The sequence below is a fragment of the Mustela nigripes genome, chromosome 14 (assembly GCF_022355385.1).
Source record: "Mustela nigripes isolate SB6536 chromosome 14, MUSNIG.SB6536, whole genome shotgun sequence".
Lineage (NCBI taxonomy): Eukaryota > Metazoa > Chordata > Mammalia > Carnivora > Mustelidae > Mustela > Mustela nigripes.
The window spans coordinates 40,656,711-40,680,682 of record NC_081570.1 but is presented as its reverse complement, the minus strand read 5'-3'; positions in this window follow the sequence as shown (position 1 = coordinate 40,680,682).

Sequence of the window (23,972 nt, the reverse complement as noted above, 5' to 3'; positions counted from 1 at the left end):
TGTTCTGAAAGAAATTGTAGAAAATTGGCATAATTTCTTCCATACATGTTTGGTAGATTTCGCCAGTGTATCTACCTGGGCCTGATGCTTTCTGTTTAGGAACATTATTAATTGATTCAATTCTTTAATTAGGTTTATTCATGTTGTCTAATTCTTCTCATGTGAGTTTTGGCAGACTGAGTCTTTCAAGGAATTGGTCAGTTTAATCTATGCTATCAAATTCATGGGCATAGAATTGTTCATTGTATTACTTTACTATTCTGTTAATGTCCAGGGGATCTGTAGTGATATCCTTTCTTTCATTTCTGATCTTAGAATTTGTGTCCTCTCCCTTTTTAATTTAGTTAGCCTGGATAGAGGCTTGTTGATTTTATTGATCTTTTCAAAGAACCAGCTTTTGGTTTAATTGATTTTCTCTATTGATTTCCTATTTTCAATTTCATAAATTTCTGCTCTAATTTTTATTATTCCTTTTCTTCTACTTACTTGGAATTTAATTTGCTTTTTAGAGTTTCCTAAAATAGAAGCTTAGGTGACTGATTTTAGATCTTTTTTCTTTTCTAATATAGGCATTCAGTGCTATACATTTCCTTTTAAGCACTTCTTTTGCTCCATCTCTTTTCATTTTCATTTAGTTCAAAATATTGTTTAATTTCTCTTGGGATTTCTTTTTTGACCCATGTGTTAGTTAGAAGTGTGTTGTTTAATCACTAAGTATTTTGGGATTTTCTAGCTGTCTTTCTGTTATTGATTTCTAGTTTACTTCTGTTGTGGTCTAGAGCAGACTTTGTATGATTTCCACTCTTTTAAATTTGGTCAGGCGTGTTTTATAGCCCAGAATGTGGTCTATCTTGGCATATGTTTTACGTGGGCTGAGAAGAATGTATATGCTGGTGTTGTTGGATAAAGTAGACTATAGATATCCACAATTATCCATTATACCCAGTTGATTGATGGTGCCCAAGTTCAACCATATTCTTACAAATTTTAAACCTGTTGGATTTGTCCACTTATGATAGAGTGGAACCAGATATTAAAGAGATATTGCAGTGCTTATTGATTAAGCAGTGCTTAAAAGGTGGCTCATTTGGTTAAATGTCTGCCCTTGCTCAGGTCATGATCCAGGAGTCCTGGAATCTAGTGCTGCATAAGGATCCCTGCTCAGTGGGGAGTCTGCTCTTCCCTCTAACCTTCCCCCCTCTCATGCTCGCTCCCTCTCTTGCTCTCTCTCTCAAATAAATAGGTAAAATCTTAAAAAAAAGAGATATTATAAAAATAAAATATGCTATTTATGCTAACATATAAGGGGCTTAATATTATTATTTTTAAATGAATTAAATATTTTTTATATTTCTGTTTTATTTTCTTTGTTTTTAAGATTTTATTTATTTATTGGAGAGAGCGAGCAAGAGAAAGCTAGAGCATGAGGGAAGGTGGAGGGGCTGAGGGAGAGGGAGAAGCAGAATCCCTAGCAGGGAGTCTGATACAGGGCTCAATTCTAGAACCCCAGGATCATGACTTGAACCAAAAGCAGATGTTTTACCCACTGAGCCACCCAGACACCCATCATCATTTTCTAACATGATATCTATTGATAGGTATAATTTATATAAACAAAAGCTCATTAGAGTTCTCAATTTTTATTTTTTTGGAGTTCTCAATTTTTAAGAGCACATGGGGGGTGGGCGCTGGGCGCCTGAGTGGCTCAGTGGGTTAAGCCTCTGCCTTCAGCTCAGGTCATGATCTCAGGGTCCTGGGATTGAGCCCCACATCAGGCTCCCTGCTGAGGAGCCTGCTTCCCTCTCTCTCTCTGCCTGCTGCTCTGCCTACTTGTGATCTCTCTCTTTGTGTCAAATAAATTTAAAAAATAAATAAATAAATGAAATCTTTTTTAAAAAAAGAGCATATAGGGGTCTTAAGACAAAAAGTTTCAGAACTGCTAGTCTAATGCCTTCCACTCAAATGTGGTCCATAAATCACCACTACCTGATTCACCTAGGAACTTATGAGAAGTGCAGTCTCAAACCCTACCTGAGACTGAGTAAATGAGAATGTACATTTTACCATGTTTCTCAGATTTATATGCACATTAGAGTTTAAGGAAAGCTTGGCTTAGAAAGGTTAAAAGGTCTTCTTGACACTTGAGCTTTGTAGGATGGGTAGGAGTAGCTGAGGAGGACTGAAGACAAGGACTCAAGCAGAAGGGAAAGCTTGCATAAAGGCATAGTAGGCAGAAATGTTATGACATATTGGAAAACTGCAAACAGGATATATCTAGATTTTTGTAATTTTTTTCCCAAATTTTTATTGGAATTTATTCTAATTTTTTAATCTTTTATTTACCCTCTTAATCATTTTTAAGTATACAGTTCAGTGGTTATTAAATACATCCATAATGCTGTGTTATCATCACCACTCCATATCATCACTCCATAACTCTTGTATTCTTTTTAGAATTATGTTAAAGTACATGTGACATAAAATTTACCAACATAACCATTTTTAAGTGAACACTTCAGTGGTAATTAAACATATTTACATTGTTTTGCAGCCATCACCACAATTCATCCCCATAACTCTTTTCGTCTTGTTAAATCAAAATTCTATATCTATTAAGCAATAATTCTCCAGTTATTGCTGTGCACAAGGGTTCCAGTTTCTCCTCATCATTGCCAACACTAGTTTTGTGTTTTCCTGATAACAGCCATCCTAATAAGTGTTAGGTGATATCTCATTGTAGCTTTGATTTACGTTTCCTGAATGATCAGTGATGCTGAATATCTTTTCATGTGCTTAATGGCCATTCTTTTTCTTTGGAGAAATGTCTATTCAAGTCTTTTGCCTACTTTTCAATCAGATTTTGTTTTTGTTGTTGAGTTCCAGGAGCTCTCTGTATATTCTGATTAACAATCCCTTACCAGCTATATGATTTGCAAAAATTTTTCTCCCATTCTGTAGTTTTCCTTTTATGCTGTTGATAATGTCTTTTGAAGCAAAAAATTTTTAATTTTCATGAATTCCTATTTATCTATTTTTACTTTTGTTACCTGTAATTAGTGTCAAAGCTAAGATATTATTGCTGAGTCCAATGTTGTGAAGTTTTATACCATGTTTTCTTTCAAGAGTTTTTTAAATTTAGGTCTTTGATCCATTTTGAGTTAGCTTTTAAAAATATGATGTAAGCTAAAGGTCCAAATTCATTATTTTGTTTATGTATATCCATTTTTTCCACTACTATTTCTTGAAAAGACTGTCCTTTCCCATTGAATGGTCCAGGCACCCTTGTCAAAAATCTTTTTTTTTTTTTTTAAAGATTTTATTTATTTGTCAGAGAGAGAGAGAGGGAGAGAGCGAGCACAGGCAGACGGAATGGCAGCAGAGGCAGAGGGAGAAGCAGGCTCCCTGCTGAGCAAGGAGCCCGATGTAGGACTCGATCCCAGGACGCTGGGATCATGACCTGAGCCGAAGGCAGCTGCTTAACCAACTGAGCCACCCAGGCGTCCCATCAAAAATCTTTTGATCATATTATGTGAAGCTTTTTTTCTGGGATCTCTATTCTACTCCAATGGTCTATATGTCTGTATTTATGCCAGTACCATGCTGTTTTAATTTTTGTAGATTTATAGTAAGTTTTAAAATCAGGAAGTGTGAGTTCTCCAGTTCTTCCTTTTCAAGATTGTTTTGGCTATTTGGAGTCCCTTGTGATTCCATATGAATTTTAAAATACCTATTTCTATTTCTATTAAAAGATCTTGGGATCTTGATAAGGTTTGCATTGACTCTGTGGATTGCTTTGTGTAATATGGCCATTTAAACAGTACTAAATCTTCCATTTCATGAACATAATATGTTTCCATTTATTTATGTCTTCTTTAATTTCTCTTAGCAATATTTTATAAGGTTCATGTACTAGTCTTTCATCTCCCTAGTTAATTCTTACGTATTTTATTCTTTTTGATGCTATTATTAAAAAATTTGTTTTTGTAATTTCCTTTTCAGATTGTTCATTGTTAATGTAGTTGACCCCTGCAGAACACAGGTGTTAGGACTGCTGAACCATGCAGTTGAAAATACATATATAACTTTGACTCTCCCCAAATTTAACTACTAATAGCCTACTGACTAGAAGGCTTACCAATAAAATAGTCAACACATATTTTTGTATGTTACATGCATTGTATACTATATTTTTACAGTAAAGTAAGCTAGAGAAAATAAAATATTATTAAGAAAATCATAAGAAAGAAAATAAATATTGATAGTTCTGTACTGTAAAAAAATTCATGTATATAAATAGACTCATTCAGTTCAAACCCATGTTCAAGGGTCAACTGTATGTAAAAATGCAACTGATTTTTGTATTGACTTTGTTTTTTGCTACATAGCTGAGTTTATTAATTAGTTCTAATAGGGTATGTGTGTGTGTGTGTGTGTGAGATCTTTAGGACTTTTTTATGTATAAGATCATCACCAGATAGAAATAATTTTACTTTAGGGATACCTGGCTAGCTCAGTCGGTAGAGCGTAAGACTTTTAATGGGGCGCCTGGGTGGCTCGGTGGGCTAAAGCCTCTGCCTTTGGCTCAGGTCATGATCCCAGGATCCTGAGATCAAGCCCCACATCGGGGCTCTCTGCTCAGCAGGGAGCCTGCATCCTCCTCTCTCTCTGCCTGCTTCTCTGCCTACTTGTGATCTCTGTCAAATAAATAAATAAAATCTAAAAAAAAAAAAAAAAGAAAGAATTTTACCTCATCTTTTCCAATTTGGATATCTTTCTTTTTTCAGCCTAATTGCTCTGGATACATCTTCCAGTACTATGTTGAATAGAAGTGGTGAAAGTGGGCATCCTTACCTTTTCCTTATTTTCAAGGAAAAGCTTTCAGTCTTTTACCATTGAATATGATATTTGCTGTTGGTTTTTCATATGTGGCTTTTATTATGTTGAGGTCATTTCCTACTATTTCTAGTTTTCAGAATGTTTTTATCATGAAGGTTTGTTGAATTTCGTCAAATGTTTTTTTCTGTATCAGTTGAGATGATCATGTGGGTTTTTTTCCTTCATTCAGTTAATGTGATATACCATATTGACTGCTTTTTGCATATTGAAAAATCCTTACATTCTAGGGATAAACTGCACTTGATTGTGGTGCATAACCCTTTTATACTGCTGAGTTTGCTTTGCTGGTATTTTGTTGACGATTTTTGCATCAATATTCCTAAGGCAAATTGGCCTATAGTTTACTTGTAATGTCTTTTTCTGGCTTTGGTATCAGGGTAATGCTGACCTTACAGAATGAGTTAGAATTGTTACCTCCTCTTCAGTTTTTTGTAAAAGTTTGAGAAGGATTGGCATTTGTTCTTTAATTTTGGTAGAATTAACCAGTGAAGCCATCAGGCAGTCCCAGGGCTTTCTTTCTAGGGAGATATTTTATTGTGAGTTTAATCTCCTTACTAGTTATAGTTCTATTCAGATTTTCTGTTTCTTCATGATTTAATCTTGCTAAGTTTTTTTTCTAGTAATTTTCCCATTTCATCTAGATTATTCAATTATTGATACACAGTTGCTAATAATACTCTCATAATCCTTATTCTTTCTGTAGAATCAGTAGTTATGTTTTCACACTCGTTTCTTTTTTTTTTTTTAAAGATTTTATTTATTTATTTGACAGAGAGAGATCACAAGTAGGCAGAGAGGCAGGTAGAGAGAGAAAGAGGAGGAAGCAGGCTCCCTGCTGAGCAGGACCCTGAGATCGTGACCTGAGCCGAAGGTAGCGGCTTAACCCACTGAGCCACCCAGGCACCCTCACATTCGTTTCTGATATTAATAATTTGAGTCTTCTCTATTTTTCCTTAGTCATCTAGTGAGAGTTTTGTCAATTTTGTTGATCTTCTGGTTTCATTGATTATTTTTCTATTGTTCTTGTATTCTCTATTTCATTTATCTGTGGTCTGTATTATTTCTTTTTTTCTGTTAGCTTTGGGTTTAGTTCTTTTTCTAGTTCCTTAAATTGCAATGTTAGATTGTTGATTTGAGATCTTTCTTATTTTTTAATGTGTTTATAGCTATAACTTTCCCTCTTAACATTGCTTTAGCTGAGTTCCATAAGTCTTGGTATGTTGTGTTTTTGTCAGTCATCTCAAAGTATTTCTTAATTTCCTTTGTGATTTCTTCTTTAAACTATTGTTTGTTTAAAAGTACATTTTTAATAGGCACAATTTTGTGAACTTTCTAATTTTCCTTCTATTATTTCTAATTTCATCCCATAGAAGATACTTTGCATAGTATTTATATTTTTAAATCAATCGAGACTTAATTTGTGGACTAATATATGATCTACCCTAAAAAATGTCCCATACGCACTTAAGAAGAATGTGTATGCTGTTATTGTTAGGTAGAGTGTTCTGTGTATGTTCGTTAGATGGTGTTGGTTTATTGTGGTAAGTCCTTTATTTTCTTATCTTCTGTTATTTCCTTCTTTATCATCTTCTGGAATGGCTGTCCTATTCTTTATTATGAGTAGGTAAAGAAGTCTTCAATCATGTAAAATTGTCTATTTTTCCCTTCAATTCCCTCAAGGGGAAAAGAGAAAAATGAAGGGGCAGCAAAAAAGGGGGCACCAACACTTTAAACTCCCTGGAAGTCACTAGTTGGAGGGGGAGGGGCTTGCAACAACTGGAAGGGGCAACAATAATGGCTGCCCACCTCTTTGTACCTCTGTGATCAGAAGCAGCAAACAGCAATCAGAGCACAGTTCTCCAATATTTGGAGGACAGGTTCCTTTTTGCTCACCCTAGCTTGTACCAACTGTGGTCAAGCTACTCAAGGAACTTGTGCATAGCAGCCTGCCACTGGGAGAAGTCGGTGGATAGCTGCTACTGTGTTAAGTTAAATTTATTGAAACTCACCACAATTTATCTTCCATGTCTTCCCCTGGAAGTTGTAGGTAAGGCATAAATAGACTCTAGAGTTCCAAATACATAGTTATATGAGGCAGATTCTGCTGTGCAGTTGTTGTCTAGGTGGAGAGACAGAATCTTGGTACTTCTTACTTTGTCATCTTTCCAGAACACTTTCTTGGTAACATTTTGCCATCTAAAAAATAAATTATGGTGATTACAATATATTTACATTAAAAACCAGGAGCTAGCATATATGTATTTACTGAAGGACAATCTCAGAAACAATAATCTAAATATTTGACCATAGGAAAATGATTAAATAATCATATATTCACTTCAAGAGGTATTCTCTAAAATTGTCATTCTCTACAACATTTTTCTCTAGTACCTTGCCTTACTTTGTTTTTCTGTATAGCACCTGATATTTTACTATGTATGTATTGTTTATTGTATGAACACTAGAATTAAGACCATAGAGTAAAGTCTTTGTCATTTTCACTACTGAATCCTCAGCATCTAAAATAGAGCCTGGCAAATTATAGGAAATATGTAAATATTTATTGAACATATGCATAAATGAAGCATGAAAAGTTCTTGGGAAATACCATTTAGTAAAAAAGACAGAAAATGAAATATTTTCTCTCATTAAAACAATGAAAAAATGGCATACGTGTTGACAGAGTTTGGAATTTAGGAACTTGAAGACAATGGTCACCAAGGTAATGTGAAGAATGGAAATGATATTCTGATAGGAGACAAGGTTGTAGGCAATGTTTCCTCTTTCTCTTTCCCTTTATTCCTGGTATTTTTGTTTCAAAATGGTTTGTGCTATGAAAAACAACAACAACAAAACCTTCAAAAACTCTCTTCCTGAGGCAGATGAAAGTATAGATAGGATATTATACTTGCCAAACTTATTCCTGATAAATGGAGCTATATATTCCAGGGTGGGAAGGAATAGTCCTTGGAGCTTTCAGAGAGGAAAATAAGCACAGAGAAGGATGATTGCTTAGTATTTGAATAGCAAGTCACATGATAGATTAGAATCAAGGGATAGAGGGAGAAGGAAATAAGAACTAGCTTCTGTGGTCTGTGTCTACCGGTTCTGTTCTGAATTTAACAATAGAACACTAACAATCAGGCAAGGCTAGAACATAGAGTTTCACATCTTGTACATGTCACAAAGCTGCTGAAGCCAGGAAACAAGTGGCAACTAAAATTCAGACCTTACTCTACTTTCTGAGCCACTGAAACTCGGTGTAGGTCTGTATCTGCTCAGAAGATGTACTTTTTTCTGATTTTTCACAAAGGCATCACAAAGGATAGGTAGTAGAATGGGCCACTGACTTAGTGTGCTGGAGTCTGATGCCAAGTAAAATAACCTCTTAGTTGTACCACATCAATCTCTACTCTAAGCAAGTAGTAGGGTCGGCTCAATGTGTAGGTTTCAAATAACCACATGAAAAGACATGTGATTAGTATTCATCACATACAGTCTGTTACCCAGACTTGCACACATGCTGAAATAAATTTATATACTGGATGTAAATATAGAACACTAAATGACCTACTTTCTTCTAAGCCTACTGCCATGATTAAAGAAGAAGTAAGGGTGGGAGGCTTGCATATGGGAATATAGAAAGAAAAGCTTTGGAGTTACAACTCTTGGACTCATCAGTTGGAAAAACATTATGTTGAAGTCTTCAATCACTTTCTCCTTATACCTCTCTGATTGCCTTAGGAAAAGACATTAAATAGTTTCTAAGTGGTTTATATTTTTCACATCCTCTGCAATACCATGTGAACTCAATATTTCCCAAACATACCATGCTTTCTAACCCTGTCTCTCCTTGGCCCATGCCTAGACAGTCATTGTCTCCTCAGCAAATTCTTTTCAGCTTTAAAATTCAGCTCTTCAGTCATTTTTTTTTTTTTTTTTTTTAGGAAGAACTCCTGATACACCTTCCTCAGTGGAGATATTTCTTCCCTCTTTTGTGTTCTCCCAGCATTTGGCATACTTCTCTATTAGCATGTAGCATGATCTGTGAACATATCTACTGACTTTATTAGACCGTGGGCTATCCTAGATTTTATATATATACATATACGTGTATACATATACACATATATATATATTTATGTCCAGTCTTAGCATCTAACACGATGGCTAGCAAACAGGGCTATTATGTTTGTTGAATCATGAATCAATGAATCAATGAATGCAATAAGGACACATGCCTGTACCTGAGGCAGAAAATGTGGGTTCAATTTTTGGATTTAATGTTAACTTTTTTTATGTGGCAGATTAAATATGGCCACAAATACTTTGGTGCTCGTCCTATTAAGAGATGGGGTCTAGGGGCGCCTGGGTGGCTCAGTGGGTTAAGCCGCTGCCTTCGGCTCAGGTCATGATCTCAGAGTCCTGGGATCAAGCCCCGCATCAGGCTCTCTGCTCAGCAGGGAGCCTGCTTCCTCCTCTCTCTCTGCCTGCCTCTCTGCCTGCTTGTCATCTCTCTCTGTCAAATAAATAAATAAAATCTTTTAAAAAAAAAGAAAAAAAAAAGAGAGATGGGGTCTATGTCCTTTCCTCCTGAATCTGAGTAAAGACTCTGGTACTGTTTTAATTAATAAAATATGGCAGAAATGACACTGTCAGTTTCTAAGTCTGGGACTTAAAAAACTGGAAGTGTTCATTTCCTATCCCTTGGAAATCACCCCTTGGAGCTTTTGGGTGTCAGGTAAGATGTTTGGCATCCTTCTGAAGGGACATCACGGACAGATTTTGAGACTACATGCAGAGAGAAGGGCCTGGCTAAGCCCAGCTTCTATGTGAGGGAGACTTAGCTGAATCCAGTCTTCCAGTTGTCCCTGCTAATGCCTTAGTCATGTGAGTGAAGCTGTCTAGGATCCTCCAGACTAGCCAAACCGCTAGCTGAATACCATCCACTGTCACCATCAATTGTTCATCCAAGCTTATGCCAAATATTAACTCACAAAATTAAGATATATAATGATTTTTTTAAACGCTATTAAATCCAAAACTGATAAACAGAACAGAAGCTGATACCTGGAATTGGGATATTTCTATAACAAAAAACCTAAGACATTGAATATTGACTCTGTGACTAGGCAATGGGTATAGATTTGAAGGGCCTTGAGGAATCTGTTAATTAAATCTGGAAGAAGAGAATCTGGAGAAGACTGTTGGTGAAGACTTGCAGAATAGTCAAGAAATTGTGTTTGGAAGTGGGAAGAAGTTTTGGCAAATGGTCATTTATAGTAACATGTAAAATAGAAAGATACCTAATGAACTTGAGAATCTGACTGGGAATTTGCCAAGCAAAAGTATAAAGCATTGACTAGCTTTTTCTAGCTATCTATGATAAAATATGAGAAAAGAGAGGTAAACTAAAGAAGGACCCAGGGTAGTATTTCTAGCCTGTTTCCAGGACAAAGATGTCCAAGGAATAAATGGCCTCTTGTTACTGGTCCAATCCAAGGAGCTGCCAGCAAAATAAGGTCACAGTGTAAAAACAAATCAAGGGTGCAACTGTAAAATCTTTTTTTTTTTTTTTTTAAGATTTTATTTATTTATTTGACAGGGAGAGGACAAGCAGGGTGGGGGGATGGCAGGGGAGTGGGAGGGAGAAGCAGGCTCTCTGCTGAGCAGAGAGCCCAATGCAGGCCTCCATCACAGGATCTCGGGATCATGACCTGATCTTGAGGCAGATGCTTAACTGACTGAGCCACCCAGGCATCCCTGTAAAATCTTTTGTTAAGACCTCATAAAGATTTAAGGCTGTATCTTATAGATCCTTTATAAATTATTCCTGGGGTAAAAAAAATTACTTCCAAGAATCTTAATGCTATACCTCATTGTTCCTCAATGCTAAATAATAGGTTTTCTCAGAGTCTTAAGTGTGTCATTCCACAGAAACGTCACAGAGCATGCAAGGTCAAGAAAAGCTCTCTGAAAGAGATATGTGGGTGTGTTTTGTGGATAATGGAGTAGAGTATACTTTGATACACGGGAAACTCCCTGAATTTTCAAAGGATTACATTAGCTTGGCCTGAAACTGACAGCGACAACACAAAATGAAAAGAGGTCTTTGGAATCCCAATCTGCTGTGGGCAGAGAACAGGCTGAGAAACTACTCAACTACAAAAATGGGCTATTTGTTATGGAAAAAAGAGGGATGACTCAGAGGGAAAAACCAAAAGTCACAGACATTCTTATTCCCAGGGAGCAGAACTAGGCCTTAAGGAACTGGTAACATGTGCCTGGCTAGATTTCCGAATACACCAGTGACTGCTGTGTGCTTCCATTCCCCCACCCACTGCTACCACCACCTTCTTTTGAACCGGAGTGTCCATTACAGTTATTTTATGCCTGTCACTACTGTAGTTGTGTGTGTAAGGGGAAGATAACTTATCTCTTTAGTTTAGAGATCTTCAGGTTGAAAGGCAAAACTCTCAAGAAGCTACAACTGAGGAATTACATCTGAGGCGCTTCATCCACACCTGGAACTTACTTGGATAATGAGCTCATGGACCTTAATCCTGAGTCTGATGCTGTAATGTAATGGGCTGTTTGGAGGGGCTGGTCCTTTGAGGAGGTGAATGCATTTTGCCTGTGGGAAGAGTGTAAACAATTTGTGGTCAGAGGGCAGATGGTGACGGATTAAAGATGGCTGTAAATTCTTTGATCCTCTTACTGTTGTCCTTACGGCTTCTCCTCCAAAATCTGGGTGGGCTTTAGATTGTTTTGAGCAATAGAATACTGTAGAAATGACACTGTGCTGGTTTCCAAGTCCAGGTCTTAAGAGATTGTTAACTTCCACTTCCTGTATCTAGGGAACATTGTCTCTTTGAGCCCTGAGCCACCATGTACCCTGCTGGAGAGATCACACTGAGATTGTCTGCAGGGTAAGAGGGGCCCAAATGAAGCCAGCTTTCTAGCCATTCCTGCCAAGACTTGAGGCATGTAAGTGAAGCCAAATGAATACCTTTGAGTGACCCCAGTTGACTCCTTGTGGAGCAAAGAAACAACCAACCTAGTGCTGACTAGATTCTTGATTCACAATTGTAGGAAATAATGAAATGTTTGTTGATCTAAGCCAACAAACTTTGGGATAGCTTGTTACACAACAATAGGTAACCGAGATCTTCATGACTTTAGGTCAATCTTTTCTCTCTAGAACTATTTCTTCAGCTTGGACAGTGTTGCACTCAGTTGGTGAACTCAAAAGGCCTTAAAGGTTCTGATTTTCAGTTCGATGCAGCTAAAGGTGGTTGGACTATTCCAGATGGTGTTTAGACATTTGTTAAATGACCAGAGGAATATAGACTACATATATTTAGGTACTCAGTAAGTATTTTAATGAGTTTTGAAGGATGGAAAAGAATGGAGTAAGTAGAAGTGAAGGAAGGAAACAGACAGATGAACAGCATGTGCAAAAACTCAAAAACCTGGACAGCTTAGGAAATTGCAAGCATTTCAGAATCGTTGAAGTAGCAAGTACAAGGGAGAATGGGGGAGAGGAAGCTGGAAAGATAGGGCCAGATGGTAAAGAGACTTTCATGCCTGGCCATGTGTTTTAGGCTTTATCTGCAGACCCTAGGAGACCTTGAAAGGAAAATTATCACTGAATCCTCAGTAAGATAAATGCATTATCCCTTTTTTCATGGACATAGAAACTAAAGTCTTGTTACCTGTCTAAGACTACATAATTAGTAGGTGGCTGATCCAGGATTGGAATCCATGTCTAATAACTCTGAAACTACATTTTCAAAGACTTCAGAAAGGAATATAACTTTAATTTTTAAGAAATCACTTTGAACATATTCTTCGAAATTATATAAAGTCAGAGAGATGTGAAAGTGAATGTCATAAGCAGTATGAATTGCATATGATTAATTTTCCTTGGGTGAAATAGAAGAAATGATTAATTATTCTTGGAGAAATGAGTAAAGCCTTTCAGAAAAGATGACATCTTATTTATGTATTTATGTATGTTTTTCTTTTTCTTTTTTTAATAGATTTTATTTATTTATTTTGAGAGAGAGGTGGGGGGTTAGAGAGAGAGAATCTCAAGCAGACCCCATGCTGAGCAAGGAGCCAAACTCAGGGCTCCATCTCGTGCTGGTGGGATCTTGGCCTGAGCCGAAATCAAGGGTCAGTTGCTTATAGGACTGAGTCATGAGGCACCCCCATTTATTTATTTATTTATTTTTAACTTATTTTTATTTTAAGGCAGAGCTAGCATTCACTGAGCTCTAACTACATGTCTGGCATTGTTCTAAGTGTTTTCCATGTATTATTTATGTCTCACAACAACCCTGTGAAGTATGTACTATTACTTTCTACTATTACTTTAAAGCAAAGAGAGTTTAGGTAACTTTCTCAAATCTCACATTCAGTAAACCTGGATTGGATCCTGGTGGGCCAGAATCATGCTTTTAATTATCAGCAGGAACATTTAAACTGGATTTTAAGATAAGGAGATTTTTGGGCCAAAGAGCATTTAAGAGAAAGAAGCAAATGCAAATACTTGATGCAAATGTTTGTTGGCATGAAAGTTCCCTATGTTCTAAGAATACCATTTCAGGGAAGCTGAAATTTAGAGAAAGAACAGTGTGTGTGTGTAGTAGGCAGTGGAGGGAGAATGAGAGAAGTATGGTAGGTGAGGGTGCTAGAAATGTAGTCTGGGGCCACGTAATGGAAAGCCTGGGATGCTAGACAAAGGACTTAATACTCCAGGGTATGGGGAGACATTTAAGTTTTTCTTTCTTTTTTTTATTTTTTATTTTTTAATCAAAGGAGTACTTACTACAATTAGGTCTATATTTTAGAAAGAACAATCTGGTTACAAGGGGGAAATGGATTGAATAGAAGAGACGGGAGGCATAGAGAAAGGAGTCAGGAAAGTAGTTACATCCTACCTCATCCTGAGGTAGGATGGTGGTAGGGAGATAGGGGACAGGGAAATGAGCAATATGTAGGTTAGTGCTTGTTTTCATAGCTAATAGCTAGTTCCTACTGGGCATAATTTTGAAAGTTGATTAAATGCGGCCTGTGTTTTGCTTGGAGAGGCTTGGATAAAAAGCTTATTTTCCTAATTTGAAAAGTCAGGAACTCTGTTTATAATTCAGTGGTCCACACAGGGCAGGCAAATCAAACACACTAAGGCCATTAAAAGACACACATGTAAAAAGAGTTTGAATACTTTGGTGTTTTCCTGGCCTTCCCATCTACAGCTATTTGCATTATTTCTACCTCAAAGACAGGACCCCAGCTGCATTTAAACAGGCATATTCCTGGATTTTAAAATGTCCACAGAAGGCCACAAAACTTGACCTCACCCAAATAAAACTGAACAAAGGCTGAGACAAATCCTGCATTCTGCACATCCTGCCTTAACGAACATGACAAAGGAAACCTGCTGACACCTCCAAACCTTTTCACATCAATTCCATTAGCCTGGAAAGCCCTCCCTTGCACTGACCTCCTCTAGGATGAGCTCAGACCCACCTCTCTCAAGGCAAAGCCAGATATGCACTTCTCTCTGCTCCTCTAGTACCCTCCATGTCATCTCTTTAATAGCTATGTGCTTTCTTATCTTTTTCTCTCACCTGTACTGTGAACTGTTTAAGGGTACAGATTTAATTTTACTCATTTATTTTATCTCCAGTGTCAGGCAAGACCCCTAACACATGAATGCTTTTTAAGTGACTGGCAGCATATAAATAACCTTTTTCTTCTTTTTTTTTTTTTTCCTGCTGAGATACAATTGTGGGACTTGTTTCAAAGAGATAAACAGTCTATACAATTAATAAAGAACTTTTTCTTTCCCCCTCTGTCAGTCAGCATATAAACACACGATAAAAATCTTCAGTTAAAGAAATTCAAATGCAATGAAATACTGTCAAAATTATCTTAAAACTTAAAAAGTAATCAAAATAATGCATTCACATTGTTTATAAAGTCAAAAAATACTATCAGACTTATGGTGAAAAAGCCTCCTCCCCAAACTTTTTTGGCTATTTCTTTTGGTATTTACTTCCATTAAAGGATAATATGCTTATACTGATTCTTTTTGATTTCTAAACTTTAGACATTATCTTTTGAATTCTTATGGTGAAAAGTGAGGTGTCAGCTCTTTCCCATCACTCTAGGTCCCAACTTCCTCTCTCTAATGTATATAAAACATAATTTTTGACTAAACCACAATTCACCCTTGGAATTATTTAAAGTATTATTTACTGCCAAGCTAAGCACTGTACTATAATTATATTTTCCTTTCTTGTATACTTTTCTTACTGAAGATATTAATCATTTTATCTTTTCCTGTGCTTTATTCTCTATGTCACTATTTTCTACATTATCACATATATCAGATAAATTCATCTGTTCCATTTATTTTCCTGAGGATAAACATCCTGGAGCCCTGCATTCTCCTATTCCAATCTTCAAACATGCTTAACAGTTGCTACCCCAGCATTCTCCTTTACTGTCATAACAGAGAATTTTCCTTGCCACTCTCCTGTGGTAAATGTCTTTTTTACCAATCCCATGTTTCTTTCTCTTTTTCGCCTTTATTTTGGTGGCACATATCCCGTCAATAGCTTACTGAAAAAGAGGTACGGGAAATAATTTTTTTTGGAGACTTTGGAAGTGTCAATATGCCTTAATTTTACCTTCTGGCTTGACTGGCAGTTCTCTGTGTATGGAATTCTAGCTTGGAAATAGTTTTGACAGAACTTTAAAGGCATTACTACTTTCTTTTCTAGTTTATATTGCTGAGACATTTCATGTACTTTGGGTTCTCTGTCTATACCTTGTAGGATACCATTATTTTCCCTTGGTAGTTTAAGCACACTTTATCTCCTGGTACCCTAAAATTTCTTTCTTTCTTTTTAAGATTTTATTTATTTATTTGACAGAGAGAGGGATCACAAGTAGGCAGAGAGGGATCACAAGTAGGCAGAGAGGCAGGCAGAGAAAGAGGGGGAAGTAGGCTCCCTGCTGAGCAGAAAGCCGGCTGCAATGCGGGGCTCTATCTCTGAGATCATGGCCTGAGCCAAAGGCAGCAGCTTAATCCACTGAGCCACCCAAGTGCCCCTACCCTAAAATTTCTTAAGGATGTACCCTGACACTTCTTTTTTTAAAGATTGTATTTATTTATTTGACAGACAGAGATCACAAGTAGGCAGAGAGGCGGGCAGAGGGGGAAGGTGGATCAGGCCCCTTGCTGAACAGAGAGCCTGATATGGGGCTTGACCCCAGGACCCTGAGATCATGACCTGAGTTGAAGGCAGAGGCTTAATCCACTAAGCCATGCAGGTGCCCCACCCGGACACTTTCTTAAAAAAAGATATTGTGCTCAGGCTTTAGTACATCTTTCAAATGGAAAACATGTGTTCTTCAAATTCTGGAAATTTTTTCTGTGTTCTTTCTTTAATAATTTCTTTTTCTTTATCTCTTTACTTTCTCTTTTCAAAACTTACATTGTTTGGATTGTGGATCTCCTGAACTGATCTTCTAGGTTTCTTCCCTCTTCTGTCGTCGTGCTGTTTGTCTTCCTGTTTTGTTTTTGGGGAGAGATTTCTTCCATTTTAATTTCCAACTCTTCTATCGATTTTTTAAAGTTTTCTCCTTTCATGTTTTTAAACTTCATGGTTCTTATTCTCTTTTTATTCCTTTTTTTCTTAAGAAAGCATCCTATTCTTGGGGCACCTGGGTGGCTCAGTGGGAAAAGCCTCTGCCTTTGGCTCAGGTCATGATCTCAGGATCCTGGGATCGAGCCCCACATCGGGCTCTCTGCTCAGCGGGAAGACTGCTTCCCACTCTCTCTCTGCTTACTTCTCTGCCTACTTGTGATCTCTCTCTCTGTGTCAAATAAATAAATAAAATCTTAAGAAAAGAAAAAAAGAAAGCATCCTATTCTTGTTTCATGAATGCAATATCTATTCTTACTCTCTAAGTACATTGATGATCATCTAAAAATTTTCTTCTGGTCTCTAGTTTGTTTTTTGCTTTGTTTTGAGTTCCATTTCTTGATTTCTTTTGGTTTCTGCCATTTTGGAGGCTTTCTTCAACTATTTGGTGAAACTTTGCTGTCCTTTATATTTAGTAGTGAGGTACTAAAACATCAATTGAAAGCTATTGTCATCTCGTGGCTTCACTATAGGGTAATAGGGAGGTTATGTGATCATTTTGCTGGGTACCTCAAAATATCAGTATCTATAGCTTTTTTTTCTGAAGCTGGTCAGTTTCTCCAGATTGTCCCCTTGAGTAGTAGAGGCAGGTATGGCTGCTTGGCTATCCACGTACTCTAAGCTGATTAGGACTAGGGGCCAGAGGTCTCACCATTCAGTGAGTGCACATTCACTTAATTTTCCTGTTTTCTTTTCTTTCTTTCTTTAAAAAAAATATATAGATATAGATAGATAGATATAGATTTATAGATTTTATTTATTTCTTTATTTGTCACAGAGAGAGAGAGAGAAAGAAAGAGACAGAGCACAAGCAGGCAGAGAGGCAGGCAGAGGCAGAGAGAGAAGCAAGCTCCTCATGGAGCAGGGAGCCCAGTGCAGGACTTGATCCCAGGATCATGGCCTGAACTGAAGGCAGCGGCCTAACCGACTGAGCCACCCAGCTGTCCCAATTCCCCTGTTTTCTGCTGGCACTACTCTCCTTCTGCTAAGTGCCTAATTTCTCTGGGCTCTGACTTCATGGGTGCAATTTTTCCATAGAAGAAATTTCTGGTCTCCTACCAGGATAGGGAGATACACTAGCCTGGTTGAATGAACTGGGGGAAGGGAACTGCAAGTCTAAGTTTTCTCTACACAGACATTTAACCAATATCCACACCTCATCCCTGCCTTCTGCAATGCCCTGTGCCTCAAATTACTGAGGTTTTCTCAAATGGCAGTACAATTTAGTCATTAAGGAACTGGACTTTGAACCCAGACAGCCTGGGCTTGAAATTTGTCTAGGTGCCCTTGGACAAATGATTTGATCTCATGCTTCGGTTTCCTCAGTTGTAAAATGGTGAAATTAATAGTACCTACTTTGAAGGATGTTGCGAAGATTAAATGAGTTTATGTATGCAAAATGCTTAGAATAATGTCTAATATGTACTAAGATATATAATAATATAATATTATTCTTATCCTTATTTGTTTCTACAACTTCCAACTATCCCCTCAGCATATACTTCAACTTTCTCAACTTTACTGACTTTTCCATCTTCTAAAAATTTGCCTATTGACAACTTCTCCTGCATTCTTTTCTTATGAGTTGATATTATTGAAATAAACATTTGTTCCCATTTTATTGATGGTTTTGGAGAAAAGGGAAGAAAACACACATACAGATTATAATGTATACATATTATGTATAGAACATATATATTACATATAATACATGTAACATATTATGTATTATTATATGTTACTATACTAAAACTGGTTCAATTCACCAAAATAAAAACACTGAGATCATATCATCAATGTTGATAAGATTGTGCTGAAATAGGGAACTCATTGTTATCAATATGAATTCATATAATTCCTTTAGAATACAGAAATGTATACTGAAACAAAAAAATGCTTTAACCTGTAACTGGCTATCCAATGAAATTATTTAGAGGGGGAAAATCAATAAACAAAATGTTATTCATTTTAATGAAAAATTAGAAGCAACAATAATTTCTAACAATCTTAGGATGTTAAAATTTAGTACATGTCTTACACATCTAACACATGGTTGATAATATATAGTAATTATTTTCAAATATGACTTATGTTAAAGTTTAAATATTGTAATATAACACTAAGTGCAAAGAAAAGGACACAAACATATGTCCATTGTGGGTAAGCAATGTAAACTTTATATGTTATAAAGAGAATATACAAAATAAAACCAGTTGTTTTTAGAGAGGTAGAATTAGGGAGGTTTTGTTTTTCTTTTTAAAAAAATCCCTTTTATGTTGTTATAAAAATGTTTTTATAATTAAAAAAAAAAAACCCTCAAGCCTAAAGCTGACAAAAATCATGGTGATTGTGCCTACCAGACCCCTGAGATGAAGACGAAAACTAAACGGTTCAGCCAAACATCTGAAAGTTTCAGAAGAGCCAGGTCTTTGATGTTGGATAGACTAAACAACCAGATGTTTGACTGAAGTTTTCTGTTTTCATCTGAAAATCTGACATCATGTAACTATAGCCTAAGTGTATTACTAATGTCAGTCACCATAAAGTTCAATGAGTTGTTAACACAGTCCCATGCAGCTCTCTTGGCCTTCCTCATTTGGTACTCATAAACATCATCATCATTAGCTTGCTCTTTCTTTTAGGTGTTATATGACTCTTTGATTATTCTTCATTTTCTAAAGAATAATGTCTAACCTCCTTAAACCTTCCTAATGTGGCTCCAACTGCATCATCAGCCCCATCTCTCACCATTTCCCTCCCTCACAAGGTCCATATTTTCTAGGTGTTGGAAATACAGTCCCTGATTCTCAAGATATTCATAGTGGTATTATTATTATTGTTGTTGTTGACTAGAGAATATTAGTGTTATCATTCATTGAGCTATTATGAGCCATAGTGATAGGGCTTAGTGTAAACAATTGAATTTAATCTTCACCATAACTTTTGTAGCATTATTATTTTCATTTTACCAATAGTGAAAGAGAAACTAGAGAGATTAAGTCTCTTGCCCAAGGTTATATAACCTGTAAGATACAGAGTCAGGACTCAGTCTATTAAATTCCAAAGCCTATGCTCTTAATCACAACATCATAGAGACATGTCTACTAATAAGTTTACTAAGGTATTATGGTGGCTATGTAGAAGTATGGAGAAAATAAGGACTATAAAATGACAGCAAATAGATAGGCAGAAGTCTAGTCCAATTACAATTTGTAAAAAAAATCACCTACGATGTTCTGGGTCTCATCCCAAGTGCTAGGCACACAGGGAAATCAAATATCATCTTTGGCCTGAAGGGGAAATCAGTCTGATAAGGGTGTCAGGCACCTAAAATTAGGTGGAAAATGCCAGAATTCCAGAAATGGAGCCCAGAGGAGTGATGGTGTCATATTTCCCTAGACCTTGGCTGGGGTATAAGATCTCAGGGTAAAAGTTCCAGGAGAAGGATCAAGGGGAAAAGAGACCCTAAGCACTAAGTAACTTAGAAAGAGTGCCCAGGGAGATCATTGTCTCCTCACAGGAAAATCTGAAAGTTGAAGAAAGAGGACACACTGTTACCCATCTGAGTCAAGAAAACACTGAGACTCATGACAGTCATAACTATTCAAGACAACAATCAAAATCTATTTGTTTTCCTAGTTCATATTCTGTGCCTCTGTTGGACACCAAGGATTCAGATAAGAGTCAAACCTAACTTATCCCTGGTCATTGCGGTTGGCTCATTCTTTCTACAATTAAGTATGGAGAACCTACTATGTGCATTTCTCTAGGCATTGGGGATACAACAGTAAACAAAATAGACATGTCTTCTGTTTTGGAACTTACATTCTACTAGGGGGAGACAGGCAAATAAATATGTAAAATACATAATATTTTTTGAAAGATTTTATTTATTTATTTGACAGAGAGAGATCACAAGTAAGCAGAGAGGCAGGCAGAGAGAGAGAGAGAGAGAGAAGAGGAAGCAGGCTCCCACTGAGCAGAGAATCTGATGTGGGGCTCGATCCCAGGACCCTGAGACCATGACCTGAGCCAAAGGCAGAGGCTTTAACCCACTGAGCCACCCAGGTGCCTCGTAAAATACATAATATTTTAGATGGTGATAAGAGCCAAGAGGAAAAATAAAGCAAGGAAAGGGGGCAGAAAGTATCAGGGAGATGGAGAAGTCAGGAAAGGCCCCTCTAGGAAGATGATTTGGAATAGAGACCTTGAATTTTCACAAAAAGAAGAGAATTCCATGTAGAGAGTAGAGCAAGTGCAAAGGCTGTTAGGCTAGAACGTTGCTTGATGTGACCAGGAACAGCAAAGAAGTCAGTGCAACTGGCAAAGAGTAAGGATTATAAGAATTTTGATTTTTATTCTAAGAAAGATGGTTAGCCATCAGAGGGTTTTAGAACAGAGGAGTGATAATGATCTACTTTATGATTTTGAATTTTCATTCTGGTTGCAGTGTAGATAATAAACTAAAAGAGGATAAGGGTGGGAGTAGGGATACCAACTAGGAGGTTGTTGCAATAATCCAGAGGAGAGATGATGGTGGCTAGGATCAGAAACATAGCAGTAGAGGTAGTAAGTGGTCTGATTCTGGCTATACTATGGTATACTCAGAAACTTGGTAAGTTTGATGATGGACCAAATTGGAATGTGAAAGAGTGGAGTCAAAGAGGACACCAAGGTTTTACCCTAAGGAAATGGAAGAATAGAATTTTAGTTTTCTTTGATGAATAAGATTGAATAAGAAGCAGGTTTTAGGGGAAAGATTTGGAACTCAGTTCAGACATGCCAAGGTTTATATACATATTGATATTCAGGAGGTGGTGATGAACAGATAATTGGATATATGAATCTAGAGTTCCATGTATTCAAGCTGGAAATAAAAATTTTGGGATTTGAGGGAGGAGCAAGATGGTGGAGGAGTAAGAGACCAAAATATTATCAGGTCCCAGGAGTTCAGCTATATAGTTATCAAACCATTCTGAACACCTACAAACTCAACAGGACATAGAAGAGAAGAGCAGCAATTCTAGGAACAGAAAATCAACCACGTTCCAGAAGGTAGGACCTACAGAGAAGTGAATCCAAAGTGATGGGAATATAGACTTCATGGGGAGGGCTGGCAAGTGAGAGAGCAGTGGCACACAAAACTGGATCTTTTAGAAGTCTGCTCCTTTGAGGGACATAACTCCAGAGGCTAAGCAGTAGGTGGAACATTTGTGGGGACAGTGTGGTCTCAGGACCTTTGGGGACACAAAAAGACTAGGGGTGTCTAAGGGTGGCAGAACTCTCAGGTATTGGATCAGGGAAGCTGGCTGCAGAGATGGAGCCAAGAACTGAGCTCTCAGCTCAGGATTACCTTAAACTATGATCGAAGGCACAGTCGGGCCACTGCTCTTCGAACAGGGACACCACAAGTGGCAGATCTGGAGAGATACCCTCCTCCCTCCTCTGGGAAGACTGGCATGGGGGCCCACTGCAGGAATCTGCTGGGTTTGGAGACTCCAAACAGGGTTGTGCACCAGAGATAGAAATGCTCAGTCACAGGCTGGATGAGCTCAGAGTATGGCTGGAGACCAGGGAGACAGGAGGAATTGACTGCTTTTCTCTGAGGGTACATTGAGGAGTGGGGAACTGAGCTCTCAGTTTCTATGGGACTGGAGGTTGGGAGGCTTCCATTTTCATTCCTGGCCCCAAAGCTGTATGGAAAGTGTTCAAAAAGAACAAAAGCTACTGAGAGCAAACCTGAGCAGATTGCTTAGCCTGGCTCCTGGCAAGAGTGGTGCAATTCCACCTCAGGCAAAGACATTTGAGAATTGTTGCAACAGGCCCCTCTCCTAGAAGATCAGCAAGAACATCCAGCCAAGACCAACTTTGCCAATCAATGAGAACTGCAGAACTCCAGAGCTAGGGGAAAGCAATACATAGGATTCATGGCTTTTTTCCCATGATCCTTTAGTCTTTCAAAGTTAAATTTGTTAACTTTATTTTTTTCTTATTCTATTTTTAAAATTTTTCCTCTCTCCTATTTTAATGTTTTTTAACTGTTTTATCTCATCAGTGCCTTTAAAAAATATTTTTCTAATTTGCATTGTTATATTTTACCCTTTCATTGTATTTAACCTTACTTTTTTGTATACATAGAGGTTTTTTTTATTCTTTAAAATTTTGGTATACAATTTCTTCTAATAGATCAAAATATACCCTGAATCTAGGGCATGGCTCTGTTCTAGTCTCCAGACTGATCACATTCTTTCTTCTTCTTCTTTTTTTCTTTTTTCAACCAACTTTTTATCTTATCAATTCTTTTTTTAGAATCTTTTAAAATTTTCATCTTTACAGTCATATTCCAATGCTTCATCATGTTTACCCTTATTTTTGTATATATGTAAGTTTTTCTTTCTTTAAAATTTTGGGAAGCAGTGTCTTCTAACAGACCAAAACACACCCAAAATCAAGTGTGTGGCTCTGTTCTATTTACTAGTCTAACATATATATATATATATATTTCCCCCCCCTTTCCTCTTTTGGTTTTGGGTCTCTTCCAATTATATATATTTTTTCTTTTTCTCTTTTTTCCCCTCTTTCTCCCCCGCATTTTGGGTCTCTTCTGATTTGGTTAGTGTCTATTTCTCTGGAGCCATTGCTACCCTTTTAGTCTTTTGTTCTCTCATTCATCTATTCTTTTTTTTTTTTTTTTTTTAAAGATTTTATTTATTTATTTGACAGAGAGAAATCACAAGTAGATGGAGAGGCAGGCAGAGAGAGAGAGAGGGAAGCAGGCTCCCTGCTGAGCAGAGAGCCTGATGCGGGCCTCGATCCCAGGACCCTGAGATCATGACCTGAGCCGAAGGCAGCGGCTTAACCCACTGAGCCACCCAGGCGCCCATCTCATTCATCTATTCTTATCTGGATAAAATGACAAGACAGAAAAACTCACCACACACACAAAAAAGTACAAGAGGCAGTACTGATGGCTAGGGCTAATCAGTACAGATGTTAGTAATATGTCAGTACTAGAATTCAGAAGGACAATATCAAGGTGCTAGGTGGGCTCAAAAAAAGCATGGAAGATATTAGAGAATCCCTTTCTGGAGAAATAAAATCCATTTCTGGAGAAATAAAAGAACAAAAATCTAACAAAGTTGAAATAAAGAAAAGCTATTAATGAGGTGCAATAAAAAAATGGAGGCTCTTGCTGCCAGGATAAATGAGGCAGAATAGAGAATTAGTGATATAGAAGACCAAATGAAGCAGAATAAAGAAGCTGAGCAAGATAGAGGGACCATGAGGGGAGAATTTGAGAGATAAGTGATACCATAAGACAAAACAATATTAGAATAATTGGGATACCCAAGAAAA